Genomic DNA, 13,992 nt, shown 5'->3' on the forward strand with positions numbered 1-13,992 from the left:
TTAGGAAAAAGATTTTTCTTCAAAAATTCAAATATTGCAAAACCTTATGGGCATGAGAGAGTTATCATACATAGTTCAGAGGGAATATCTTTAGAAATTGAACTCCTCTTTACATTTTGAATCAAATGAACTGAAAGTCAAGCCATCACCTTTTGATTCAGTATACAACACTCTGTTTACAATATATTGGCCTGCTAAAGTTAGTCTCTTTTGCCCTTGACTGATTCACAGTGTAATATGGATTTCACATTAAAAGATGACGCAAAAGAATAGGCTGTCAGGTTTTTGATTGCTCATCTTTATTAATACCATGCTTGACCACATTCAAACAATGACACCAGCAAAAAGAAAAGACCAAACTCAGCTCTCTGTCCTAATAACTTTTGACTGCATTGTGTGACGATATGTTGTTGCATGCCTATCATTTAGATGACGATGATGATGACAATGAAGACCGTGGCCTGGAAATGTGTGGAGCTGATCCAGTGGTTTCATGTACTGCTTTGGGCTGTGACCGCGAACAAGAAGTGCCCCTTGACTGCAGCCACCAGTGCCAGGAAGCATCCATGTACTCTTCAGAGAAACACAAAGGTTCAGTTTCTTCAATAAAAAAAATTCTGCCACTGTTAAAAAATGTGACAGACAAAAAACAAACATAATTTAGCTTAATATCTCCTCCAAAAAACAAACAAGTATAGGGCCAATGCTTAGAAATAGCACAGTTATTATGATAAAGTACCCAAAGGAGAATGGTTTCAGGAATGAAAGCTGCACTGGATCTAAAACTGGTTCCAAAACACGGACAGATGTAGAACCAAAACCAGAATGAGGGGGGCAAGAGAAAAGAGAATTTCCCTATGGGGATCAACAAAGTTTCACAATAACCACTATTGAAAAAGGGAGACAAAAAGAGTAAAAACTAAACTTAGAATAAAGGAATGGCAACCTGAAAACTTTTCAAGGGATGAGGTGTCAACTCATAAACACAAAAGGAAAGTTTCAACCCTTTAAAATGACCAGTCTGCATTGTGATGAAAAACATGTCCATTATTTTAACCAGACTAACTGTTCTTTTGTTCTAGTTGGTGCTTTTTGTCTTCCTGCTGCATGACTAACACTGTTTTTGCAGAAATGCTTGATGATAGACTTTAAAAGGTCAAGTGGGCTAATTCAGTAAGGAAATACAATTACTTTTATTGATTTTTCTTTTCAAATTGACACTGCTTCTTCTCATGAATGTGCAAATATCCATTCAGCTACCTCAATAAGCTGCAGCTGAACGATAACGCCGCTATGAATGCAAAAATGTTGTTTAAGGGTAAACAGAGCAACAAATAAGATAGAATTATCCCGTCTTTCCTGACTGTCACTGACTGTCAATATGTGCCTTTCAGAGTCCAGGGAGATGGAGCAGAAAAGCGAAATATGGGCCCCCTCCTTCACATTTCAACCATTCCTGGAGCAACTGAGCCATAGTAAGTTTCATATTGTGGGGGCAGACAAGAGACTAGAATGCTACTGAGCTTCTTATTGATGAAAATAACAGGGTTGGGTGCTCTTTGGATAAAAAGTATCTTCTGTTTTCAAGAGAAAAAAAGACGGGCCTCTCCAAAATCATTTGAAGGGTCTTTAATCTCTTGATATATTGTAATGAAAGACTTGTAATGGTCTTTTTTTTTTGTACTGAGTTGACAATTATCAACTACAGCATCACATCAGTGCAATTATATCATAAATCTAAATCTAATCATGGCAAACCCATTCGGTTGTGTAATCACTCTGTACTTTGTCATTTCTACATCCATTTGTAGCACAAGATACAACGTATCGTAGTAGGGTATGAGTCACTCATTTCGGCTTTATTTGGTAGTATATAGTAGACAGTGACAGGAAAGTATCTATAAGGCTGGAGACATCAGAGAGAGACAGATAGATTCATGTGTGAGAACAGCTAAAGAGATTAAACTGTAGTACAAGCATAGTAGTAAAGTAACTACATGTTTTTTTTTTTAAGAATACAGTAGAAATTCTAAATGGTGGTTGGTTACCAGCCAAAGTAGCTGGTTAAGTAGACAGAGAGACAAGGAAGGATCTCTGCACACTAAATAGCCTATATAAGTTCACAAAATATTTAGTAGTCAAATTTACCAGCCACAGACAAAATTTACCACCATTTGTCTTGTTGGTAGCTAGTCGTAATTTCTCACAGTGGTTAAAAGTACAATGTGTGGTCTTCTCTTGCTGCATCCAGTTTCATAATTCTCTTCTCTTCATTCTTCTGGTCTCTAAAGCAAAGTGTGTCATTAGTAAAGCAAGCTGGCCACAGAATAGAATAGGAGAGGAGAGTCAGTCTAATAGTGTTGTTACGTCCCGCAAACCTGGAGATGCAATGTGTTCACCGTGTCAGTTTGGGTAAATAGTCAGTCTAATAGCATGGTTACGTGCTGCGTACCTTGAGAAGCATTGTGTTCATGTTGTCAGTTTGGGTAAATTGCCTAAAAGCGTGGTTACATCCTGCCTATCAGGAAAGGCATTATGTCAATTTGTGGGTCTTCACCAATGTATCCTCACAACCATTCAAGATATAGCAGAAAACAAAACCCAGCTCAGCGGGGCTTTGTGCCAAAAACAAATCCATACCCTGCAGAGTAGTGATGCGCGGGTCAATCCGAAACCCGCAGGTCCCGCGGGTTTATCCGCGGATGGGGCGGGTTAGGGTTGAATGATGATGATATTGAGATCGGGTCGGGTGGGTGCGGGTCAAATGGGCTACACACAGTACACACACACAATGTAATTCTAGACTAAATTTCAATGGTTTTTAAATTTAATTAGAGTAAACTTCTCCAATCTCCAGCTGGTTTATCCCGCCATCCATACATTATATTCTGCTCAGTGCACACACTGCACAGTGCAGCACTGTATTACCTTAGTGACACGAGTCTTTGGAAAATTACCTAGGTTCCTGATCATCTTTTTTTTTTTTTCGGGTTGCGGATCGGGTTCGGGTCGTTGTTTTATGTGTATGAAAATGGGTCGGGCGGGTTCGGATACATTTATGTGTCGGGTCGGGCGCATCTGCCCCGGCATCACTACTGCAGAGGCTGAAGTCTCTAAGAGGGAGTATATAATATAATATAGTATATAATATATATGAGTTAAAAGGGGTTAGGCGTTGGCAGGCATGCAGGGATGTTACATGCTGCCTTATATTTTTGCGTTGCTGTGTTCTTGCGTGCAGGACAGCCGGAGCAGGCCAGGAGACTGGAGCCTCTGAGAACCTGCACACGGCCCATCAGGCTTGGACTCTCAAGGAGGGCCAAGACCAAACACCTGCACCGTCCCCATCCCTACAAATGAACAGGAGGGTGCTGGAGCATCAGAAGCACAGTCAAGGTGCTGTGCGTATGAATGAAAATGAAGCTCAAGGTAAAACTTTTTATTTTGCTTTATGAATTTTTTCCCTTCTAGAATTTCAGGCTTTTCACATGTTTCTACTCTTTCTTGTTTTTTTGTGTATTGTTCTGGTTCCTATTCATTTTTTAAAACCTCTATTTATCCGCCTGGTTCACCTTCACATATTCACATCGTTACATCATTACTCATTGCATCATACATTCACACGTGGGAGCAATCCAGTACAACCAGAGTTTTCTACTGTTGCCCACTGAGCAGCTGTACTGCAGTTGGGGTTTAAGTGCCTTGCTCAAGAACACTTCAACAATAGCTGTTGAGGGAGGGGAGATTGTTTCTCATTTGCTTTTCGTATCTAAATTTCCCCAGCTGGGATTCAAACCAGTGACCCTCTGCTGTCTCTAGGCTAAGATTCTGGTTTTACTACATTTCCCCCCCATTATTTCTTGTTTTTTTTATATGTCCTGATCACATCCCTGGCTGGAAAAGCACATTGGGATAACAGTGCATATGAATATATATTAAATATTTCACAGCAAGCAGGCACAATGTTTGCTGCCACATTCATTCAAACTCTGTTACAAATATTTATACAATACTGTTGGTTGCCGTTTTAGACTATTTATACCTTACTCTTAGAACTAGTTTAACAAATTTTACACTATTTATAATATACAGAATATTTAATTTTGATTGTTGTTTGTTAGTTTTGATTCATTCTTATGTGTTGGGTGTATTCATACAGTATGCTACTCGCTCGTGTTGTGTGTGGGAGTATGCAGTCAGGGTAAATGATTTGAGATTGTTATGTTGTGTGTTCTGTTCTTACCATTAAATGGTCTGATATGTATGCAACATATCCTCGAGCAGTTCTGTGGGAGGCTTCAGAGTTGAATTTCAAAAAGGCATGTTCCCCAGAGAATAAAATATGAATTGCACATCTAACATTTGTTTTTCATACAGATACAGTACATGACTCCTATCTTGAGGCAAAACTTAAATACATGTTCGTTGTTGTGACAAACGGTGAGCGTTTACTTACTGTTAAGATGTTGCATCATTCAGTAAAAGCAATGATACTCAACAAAAACTAATTTGTCTAATTTATGTTTGTCGGCTGTGGGCCATATGTGCCTGTCATGTGTTTCTGAACAAAACGTGTTTATCCATTGTTTATTCTGTTAAAGATATACTATGTAAGAGTTATGTAAAATAGCACCCCCTGCAGGTGCAAAGATGATGATGGAAGAAGATGATGAATCTAAATCAAAACAAAGACAAAACCTGCCTCCACCCCCTTTTCCAAGCAACACTGACAACACAAATCAGTGAGGATTAGTATATTTTCGATAGGACCAACCAGCTGTGCTTTTCCTTTATCAGGCTCAGCCCTGCACAGCTCAGCATGGCCTGGTTGTAAATATTGTAAATAGACTAGGCCTAGACTAGTTTCCCTAATAGCAATACTCCAGATGACAAATGTACCAGTCTAGGACAAAAAAAGGCCAATTCAGCATCAGTTTTAATTTCTTCGGTCTGTCTCAGCTTCCTCGTTCTTTCAATAGCAATACTAATGTTTATTCTTGTTTTGACCTTGCTCTATTAAAGGTGCCCTGGTGGCTCACTGAGTAGAGCGTGTACCATAAGGCTAGTCCTTCCTGCAGCGACCTGGGTTCGAATCCGGCCCGTAGTCATTTGCTGCATGTCCTCCCCTCTCTCTCTCCCATACCTTCCTGTCTCTCTCTCACTATATATATCTGTCAATAAAGCATGAAAAATCCCTAAAAAAAAAGGCAATTTAGGATGCATACCAGAGTTTTTGGTCTTAGGACTGGCTGCTCCACCATATTTTACAATACGCACCTGTCACTGGGGAGGCGGAGCTGGTTGAGCCGAGGGAGGAGGGGCTCCAGCTATTGGGGAGGAGCTTTTACGGAGGCCGTAAAAAATATATTGAACTGAATACAGGGGACAACAACAAACCCGATGGAGACTGGAAATTGGCTAGATAAAAGTGAAAATCTTACATAGACTGCCTTTAACATATGCCCACATCGCCATAGAAACGCAGTACCTCACTGAATGCTTGGCTCTCTTCCGAATACAACAGGTTGACAGCCACATATTGATTTTAGCCTCGACTCAACGCTCGCTCCTGAGACAAACTTCTCTCAGTGCAAAGACTTTTAGATGTGTAGCCCTCTACTTTGGGTGGTTTTACTAGTATTAGCAGTAGACACTGGAGTAGACGCTTCAGGTCAAGTGATAAAGATGGCATTAAAAGTAGCGGTTGGGAATGTTTACCTGCGATACACAGCTCCTTAAACGTGAACTGAATAGATGTCCTTTTATTCTTAACTCAGGCTGTATTTTCCAGAACACAGATCCGATGGACAGAATTGAGGAAAGTCAACATTATGATGTATTTTGATTTAAAGCTACAATAAGCAACTTTTTGACATTACAATAACAATAAATAAATAGGAAATATCATACCTTATCAATCTGGGTCTGTGTGTGACCGTGTGTGTACTTGCATAAATCCGTTTGACTGAAATTGGCTTTTCAATGATGTTTGGGACATTTTGGGGCTCATACCATTTGCTGTGGGCGTGGCAAACGGCAAGCTCCAAATGGCAGCGAGAGGTAACTGTTAAACTGAAAAATATGAACTTCAACACCCAGAAATCATATAGCATGACGTAAACTGCGCACAGCACGCACATGTTTACCAATCCAGCTGGTCTTGATCACTGTACACGAAATGATACCGAAGGGACGAGAGATCCAGCTTTCTCTGGATAGAGTGCTCACTGCTGTTTGGAAGTCAGTTTGTAGTTTGCTCTTAAGTTTTGATTTGTCACCTCCTGTGGGCGGAGAAGTGTCTAAACCCGATGCCAGAATTTCATTTGGGCAAATAGGGCAAATCTACAGGGTCTCAGTTTGGGGGATGGGACGCTCCTCTCTGTGATTGAAGCTGATAAGACAGGTGCATTTTTACATTAAAATCTTGCCTAGTGTAGTTTTAAAATAATATTTTTTGAATGTTAGAAGCATTGCCTAATCATAAAATGTGAAGAATAACAGATTATACAAGCAAATTGATTGGTCAAACACATGTTCCAACCGTGGGTGGTGAACAGGCTTTTTCCTGTTTTACCTGTTGTTATTGTTTATGTGCATTACTTTCCAGAAAACTTCTCAGTCAGTGAACATGCATTAGAAACCATTGTATAAAATCCATAATGCCCTTGAGGCTGCACATCATACTCATGTTGAGAAAAAAAACCCTCTCATTATCAGATATTACTGCTGTAATCAAGCCATGAGGACCATCCAATGTACTTGCAGTATTGTGTATTCCAACACCTATCTTGACTGGTTGTCATTCCCTGGCTCTCTCCACTGTGTGCCATCTAATAAAGCACCAATGGCTTAAAAATAATTGTTAAAAAGGAATTAAGTACATGGAAAGGTGCCTTAGGCTTAACTTGCCAATAGCCTGCCAGCTAAGCCCATCCTCTGAACTATTTATATGACACAATACTCTTATTTGGTCCATTGCCTTGAAAGTCCCCTTTGTGAAAGCAGCAGAGTGAAAAAGGCTACAGTATAAGGCTACAGTTGTATAAAGTATACAACTCACAATTCACAATGAGAGTCCCTACTTTAAAAGGAGAGGCTGGAATGGGCCTTTTTATAAAATGATGTCAGTGTTATTCCTTCAGTCATGTTTAGAGTCAAGATGGGCCTCTAATTATTTGAAAAAGTACACAATTTCACAAATATTTGGGATAGAGATTCCTCTAATGGAAGGATAACACATTTTTTGTTTAATAAAGCCTAGTCAGGACTCTTCTTTTTAATGTTTCCAATGTTTTCTTCACTGATGTTTTTTCAGGCTTTTGGGAACCACTTGGAAGGCATTTTATGTCGTTCTGATCGCGTCTCTGATTTACAGTGGAAGCTTGTCTAAGTGAAGCAAAGGGCGATGTGAACACCGAAAGCTGCTTGTTTTGGGAGTGTTTTGTTTCACTGGGGAAAGTGTCTCAGCTGGCAGACAGGCTCCAGCCATGAGTGCAAATCAAAAAGAAACGACACCAGGCATGGCTTTCCAAAATTAAATTGGATTCACAGGCTACACATTCAATCTGCTTTTTTAATCAGGCAGTCTGTGAAGGCAAGGGAGTTGAATTTGATGCATCTTTTGAAGTCATACAGACCTATATTATATTGGGGATAGCTAGTCTCACTTTTGGGAATCAGAGATTTTTTTTTTTGTTTGCTAATTACTTTGTCAGTGCTAAATATGGCGGAGCGATGTTTGCTCAGTTTGTTTGCAGATTTGTTGCAGGGCCTAATCTTCACTTGGATATGGATATTTTCACTCCTTTTAGCAGAAAACTTATTCTCTTGGTAGTGGGATCTGAATGTGAAACATCTCATTAATGCTAATGACAGCTTTGCATTCCTCCAAACCACGAGCTCAGAGAAAGCAGAACTAATCAGACTAACAATCTCCTTAAATATATTATCCAAATAACAATTTCAATCATTCTAACAACTTAATGGTCAATTCATTAAATGAGAGCAAATCCCCATCTCCTCCACCAGTTGCTGGAACGACACTTCATCTATTTGGTATTTGTTATGCCTCATCACACACAGACCAGTAATCTGCAGGTTTCGGTAACGCTTCACTTGAAGTGCAGTGAGGCAGCATAAACACATTTTAAGACTATATGCACTATTTTTACATTATCACATATCATAAAATTACATGCTTAATGGCACATTATAATAATTAAAAAAATAAAAATGAATAGCAGCCACCAGCCAAATTGTGGTACATTTTCACCAAGGCTGGTAAGTTTTTTCTCTGCTCTACCAGCCACTTTGACAATTAACCAACTAGTATTTGGAGGTTGTTTTCTGTTGTAAAGATCAGTTTGCCTCGTAAAGTAGAACTGTATGTAACTTTAATATTTTCTTCCTTTTTTCTTTTTCTTCTCTTTTTAAGAAAAGCCTAACTAGGGACAGAAGTTGGAAACTATAGCAACAGCAATAATCTCTGAATGCAGAACATCAGTTGCATGAACTGGTTTGTAACCAGTTGCATTGTCCCTGTCAAATAAACTAATAAATAAATCAATAAATATGTAGTGAGAGTGGCGGGTGAATTTGGGAATCCACCAACCACTGTGGCTACTGGATGAAAAAAATAGTTTATAGTATAATACATTATAAATCTGGCACAGCCTTTTTTATGAAATTAGCTATACAGTTGCCTCAGAAAGTATTCAGAGTTATTGGACATTATGTGTATTTTCTGATTGCAGTGATTATAATGTGCTTGTAATATGCTTATGATGCCTTCCAGTGCCTAATGAGCAGTACTTCAAGTGTCTTAATTTCCTTGATACGATCCTTATTACATTAGAGGTGATTTTAGGTTCCCTTAAACTTGAATCTGCTGCTCGTCCGTGTTACATGAAAGAGATATTAATGCTATGGAAGGAGCGAGGAGACTTCAAAGGCTCCCGTGGAGCCAGAAGGTATCTCTGTTTTTTTTGAAGTTCTTAGAAAATTACTCCTCCCCATTCTCACAAAAGCTCCGCTGTATAATTCACTTACCACAAATTATGAGCTCCTAGCATAACCAGGGGATCCAAGATTCAAAACAATACCAGAAATGAAAACTGGCAGTGATTTAAATTTTCTTGTTTTTAATTTCCTCTCCCCCCCAAAAAAAAAATTAAAAGGATTAGGCATGCACACATTTGTTTATTTTCATTAGGTGGAATGGAAAACGGGCATCATCCCAGCGTGAGAGTCCAAGTAGCACGATTACGCTTGTGGAGAGACCTTGAAGATGTAGAACACACTCTTCCTCCTTTTTGCTCCTTGAATCACTTACATGGTTCCACTGTGTAGGAAGTGTAGGAAGAACCATCGAGTCCTATACTTAGAAAGCTTATTACTGGATAGCTAGAGGATAATTAATGGGCATCAGCCGATATGCCTTCAATATTTCAACGGCAAACCAAGAGCAATTATTACACAGCTTTGCATTTCTGTTTCTTCTCAGGCCTTGTGCCTCCTGCAGATAGATGTCAGCTAAAGCCAGGGAATAAAGATAAAATGTGACCAATACACAGGTCAATGAATAAAAAGTGTCTATCATACTCTGAACCTCTGATAGATTACAGCTTGTTTTCTCTGTGTAGGGAAAAACTCACACAGCATTCCTTTTTTATTGTGCATTATTATCGTCATCATTTCTGCCCCCCGCCCCTCTCTCTCTCTCTCTCTCTCTCGCTCTCTCTCTCTCTCTCTCTCTCTCTCTCTCTCTCTCTCTCTCCTCTCTCTCGCTGTCTCTGTTTACCCCGTTTTATCACATACAAACTGGAGCCCTTAAGGTATCTGTCTCTATGAAACGGGTGTTTACATTGTTGACAGTGTTTTCAGTACAGTAGCTGATGCATCCTTTCATTATCATCAAAGGGAAAAATGTGGCATCAAAATGTCTGCAGTAGACTATAGCATCTTTGTAAAGCAAACAAGCTAAGAGTTGGTGTTTCGCACACATTACAGCACTGTATGTATACTCACTCACACACACGCGGCTTAGCCTGCACGTATTTGCTGCCTTTTTCAGATCAATAGCAATCACTGGGCCACAGTGCCAGAATCAGATGATCGACTTTGAGCCTAAAAATACACTGGAGTATCCATCCCATCAGCACACTGTTGAGTTCACTCTTGGGCAATTTACAACAATGCAACAAAAGTGACCAGAACTAAAGATTCTTGATTACATTTAACAAACATCATTTAGTGGATACTCTTATCTCTAGTGTATTACAGTACCATACACTATATGAACAGTTGAACAGTTTTGGCAAAGAGAGCTTGTAGTGGACCTGGGAAAAAAAAAATACATTGTTCAGTCGGGTTTCAGATATTTTAAGTTGTTGAATCGCACTTGATTTATCTCACCTGACATTTAAGTGGCTTCAAAAGTGGACCATTTGCGAACACTCAAAATATATCCCACTACTGTTTAACCCAGGTCTGCGTGCACAGTAATGTCCGTGCTACTTTGTTATCGAGCAGCATGAAGGGTAGCAGGCCGAGAAAACGGACAATAAGAGGATTTCACAGTGGAGTGCTGTGACGTAACACTGCGTTCTCGGTTTGCTGGGCTTCTGAAAAGCTCTAATTAAATTGGGGTTGACTGGACGGTAGAGCACAACAAACAGAAAAGGTTGGTCGAATAAACAGGACCCTTGCTGAGTCATGACAGACTCTGGATCAGGTGCAGAGTCACCGGTGGGGGGGTGGGATGAGGTGGCAACCAAGACAGCTGTCATGAGCTTTTATTAAAGAACCGCGCACAGAATGGTAAACAATACTGCCCTACAAAAGCCATCGGTATTCGGTATAAAACAAAGTCTAACTTGCCCAGAATAGAAACGTAGTCAAACACGCCGACGCATACAAATTTGTGTATACACTTCGTATTGTTTGTTTGTTGACACACCGTGCCAGTGGGGGTGCATGAAGACAGTAACCTGGGGAAACCAGAAATAGAGAGAACAACAATGGCTGTGATCGGCCATAAAGATGCAGATATCCTCTAACAGCGAGCCGAGCCTCCAAATGATTCATTTCATAAGAGTTGACCACAAGATGTGAGCAGGGAGATATAAACAAAGGCAATGAACAGGGAAAAGATCTTTTCCACAAGGCAATACAACCAATCACATGATACTTTAGACCAATTGCAGACGCTCACACAGCGGCTGCTGGTTCGCAAAGCATTCGACTAGTTTGGCCAGAAAGCCTGTGTAAACTGCGGAGTCTGAAGCCAATGTGTTGCTTTGTTTTCTCTGCAAAAGTGTTCTTTTGTCCGTACAAATCTGCCGAAATTCGTGTCCATAGCAGGTATACCGCCCCCTTCAGGCAAACAGCAAAAACGAACTCTAGGAGTCTTTTAAGGTCATGACTAGTGTTAAGGTCAGCTGAAATGATATAAATTCTATAAATGCTACTTAACAATGTACTACACTTCTGAACCAAAGATCATTTTGGCAAGACAGGAGATGTTTTTTCTCAGTTTCACTACCCACACAATTACTGCTCTTTGGCTTTGTAGAGTAAAATAGGACAGCTACTGCCATACAGTATATCATCATTAGGGTCCATAACATCAAAATGTGCTGTTGAGTGATGAGATGGATGGTTATATCAGTGCCTCAAAGTCCAGATGAGTCTATGGAACCTGAATCAGGTCCAGAGCTATCAGCAAAAAGAACGTAGGTTGAACCATTTAGTAATTGCCTGAATTACCAAGTGCCAGAATCTCTCATAATTCCATTATGATACTTCATTACGTACATGCTGCTGTACCGTTTTAATCCACCCACACACTGAACATTGCCCCTTTGTATCCCAGCTGTCTTTAAAGTTCATGTTTGAAGCTAATAATGAGTAGAAAGTACTGCATGTGCTATTTCTGATATGCAAAATGTGGAAAAAAGAATCATGCTGTTATAAATTAGAGTTTGTGAAGAATCAAGAAAGATTTAGTGCCCTTGAAACCCCTGGAACAAGACTGTCACACTTAACTCAGATTGTACAACATGTTCACAGTGGACTGATTAAACAAGAAGATATTCAAAGTGTATGTTACTGTTAAAGTAGAGCCACTGAGTTGACAGCAAAATGAGCTGCTGTCATAAATTCACCGCTCCCAGTGACTAATCGCTGTCTGCCTCTCAGCTAACCCCACAGGCATGATGGGAAAGGGCATTAATCTGCAGAAGACTAGCTGGGGAATTTGTTCCTTCAGCCTAGATGACTGTAGTTTGTGTCGTTAATCTGTTTAAAAACAGCAACTACAGGGCAGAGGGAGACTTTAGTGCTTTTGTGAGCGGCTAATATTAAGTGATATTCAAGGAACAGTCGCATAGAATTAAAATGGGTGGGAAGGGCACATCCTGGAGAGTCATGGTAATCTCCTTTAGGACAGCTCCTATATGGACTGGCTGCCGTAGAAATTAGATCATATTGTCATGGGAACGAGCTTTGCTGCGTGTGGGGAAACTGCATGACAAAGCAAGACTGTTCAACACAACTGTGACTGGATTGGACAGAAAATGTATGCCTTTTTCCAGAGGAATACATCGGCTTTCTGAACCACTGTAGCAATGAACATTTCCAAGACAATATTATCAAATAGCCAAATGACGATTTAGCCCATATCTATCTACTGTAATTCCGTGATACACCATAGACTTGGTTCTGCAGCAGTTATGTGCTAGGAAAAGATAGGAAAAGATAGAAGATATATTATGTTGTTTCCTTTCAGCATTTCACCGGTCCATTTGTCAGTATCCAATAAAGCGGTGACTCAGGACTCATTTGTCCAACACATTGCCATTGCCTTAAAATGGTTTGGCACCCAAAATAGCCAAATTTTTCTGTCTAGCTGTCTTACAGCCTCATAAGTATGCTGGACATGCTCGTCATTTATGGTGAAAGATGCTTGACTTTTTGTTTGTGACCCCAACAACACTTAACTCTGTGTGCTGTGATGATTCCTTGACTGGCGTCTTTGAACGCGAGAAGGTATTTGGTCTGAACTCAACCTTTAATGATGCTTGTGGGTAAATTGGGTCATTGCAGCAGCAACTAGTAATAGGATTCAGCAGGGAGACAAATAGAATATAAAAATATGCAATACAAAACAGTACAAAAAGAAACCTAATAAAAACAATAAAGCAGTATAATAGAATGTAAGCAATTTAGCTCCAGCAGCAGCACCAACAGGACTCTATTGTTGGTATTCAGCATCCACACTGTCACACAGTTGTTAAATACTCATCTCTGCTCTGTATAGTTATATATTTATAGCTATTTATACTCTGGATCTAGTGCAATATTCCCTAGACCTGTATATACTCCTTCTTACTATTATTATTTTTATTCTCTACCACTGACTTCAATAGCTTCCCACCATGGCAATTAGTCAGGTTCCTACAGAGAACCAATGTATAGATACATTACAACCCATATGTACCTATATGTGTCATATGCTTTGCCTTAGTCAGTTAATGCATAACCAAAATCCGCACAATATCTAGCCATAAACAGGCATAATTTCACATTAAAAGAGAAGCGATTTTACATAATATACACAAAATATATGCTGTACACACAGATTGAATTGAACAAAAACTTTGCAACTTTGCCGACAGGATAGAAACTGTAGCTTTCAGAGGTACAGTGCAAATATGAAAGCAGCTAAATCAGTTAAATAAATAACTAGAAGGGCACTCGGAGAGCGCAGACCTCCGCCAAGGCCAATAGTCCAGTCTTCTATGATATGCAAATGTACAAGCGCAACCAATATACGGATCCGCTCCAAAATTTAATGGGTTCTTCCTTGGCCCATGCTACACCCTTCCACGAAGTTTCACGAAAATCGGGCCAGTAGTTTTTCCGTAATCCTGCTGACAAACAGACAAACAAACAAACAGCACCGAATACATAACCTCCTTGGCGGAGGTAATA

This window comes from Centroberyx gerrardi, chromosome 18 (assembly GCF_048128805.1).
Source record: "Centroberyx gerrardi isolate f3 chromosome 18, fCenGer3.hap1.cur.20231027, whole genome shotgun sequence".
NCBI classification, from domain to species: domain Eukaryota; kingdom Metazoa; phylum Chordata; class Actinopteri; order Beryciformes; family Berycidae; genus Centroberyx; species Centroberyx gerrardi.